We start from the raw sequence: 1169 nt of genomic DNA, 5'->3' as shown, positions 1-1169 counted from the left end.
ATATAAACTGTGAATCAATAACAGAAAAATACCTAGATAATTTCTAGGCATTTAGAAATAAAACCACTCACTTCTGATTAACTCATGAGTTTAAAATAATATAAATGGAAGATAAAAATAGTTCAAATAAAAATAAAAATATTTTAAAATTTGTGGAATGAAGCAAGCTCTGAATAAAGAAAAATGTAAGCACAAAATGCTCATATTAAAAAAGGCCTCAAATCAGTAACATAAGCTTTTATCTTGAGAATCTAGAAAAATAAGATTAAATTAATTCTAAGTCTAGCAGAAGAAAATAAAATTCACAGAAAAATTAATTGATTTTAAAATCACAGAATAAAATGTACAATAATTCCATTTTCATGTAATAACAACAAACAACTGAAACTTGAAATAAAAATGCCATTTATATTAGCATTAAAAATTAAATATTTAGATGTAAATCTAACAAAAATATATGTAGGCTATGTATAATGAAATATCAAAACATTAATGAAAGAAATCATAGAAATCCTGAATTAGTGAAAAGATATGCCACCCTTACAGACTGGAAGACTCAATATTGTTAGGTTTCAGTGCATTCCCAATCAAAACCAGGTTTTGTAATCAACTGATTCTAAAACTTATATACAAATATGACAGAAACATAATAGCTAAAGCAATTTTGAAAAAAAAGCACAAATGTGGAGGAAGCATCCTAACTGTATTACAACTTACAAATAAACGTGGTATTGTTGAAAGAAAAGACATACAAATCAATGAAACCGAATTAAGATTTCATAAACAGACCTACACAAATATAATCAAGTTATTTTGGACAAAGGTGAAAACATAATGCAACTATTTTTTCTCCATAAAAATTGACGGAAACATTTATATTTCAACAAAGATAGAACAAAATAAACCTACATACATTCCTCATGCCTTACACAAAAATTATCCTTAAATGGATCATTGCCTAAATAAAACAACAAATTTTAAACTATTAAACTTCTAGAAGTTAGGCGTAAATCTGTGTGATCTTGAGTTTGGAAGAGTTTATGATCTGACATCAAATTCATGATGCTTAAAAATACATATTATAGTTTGTCTTTATCAAAATTAAAAACTTTTACTCTGTGAAAGATATTAAGAAGATGCTTAAAACAAAAAACACAGATTAGAGGTAA

Source organism: Pteropus vampyrus, unplaced genomic scaffold (assembly GCF_000151845.1).
Source record: "Pteropus vampyrus isolate Shadow unplaced genomic scaffold, Pvam_2.0 Scaffold574, whole genome shotgun sequence".
Lineage (NCBI taxonomy): Eukaryota > Metazoa > Chordata > Mammalia > Chiroptera > Pteropodidae > Pteropus > Pteropus vampyrus.
The sequence above is the reverse complement of the archived record's forward strand: the minus strand, read 5'-3'. Positions refer to the sequence as shown.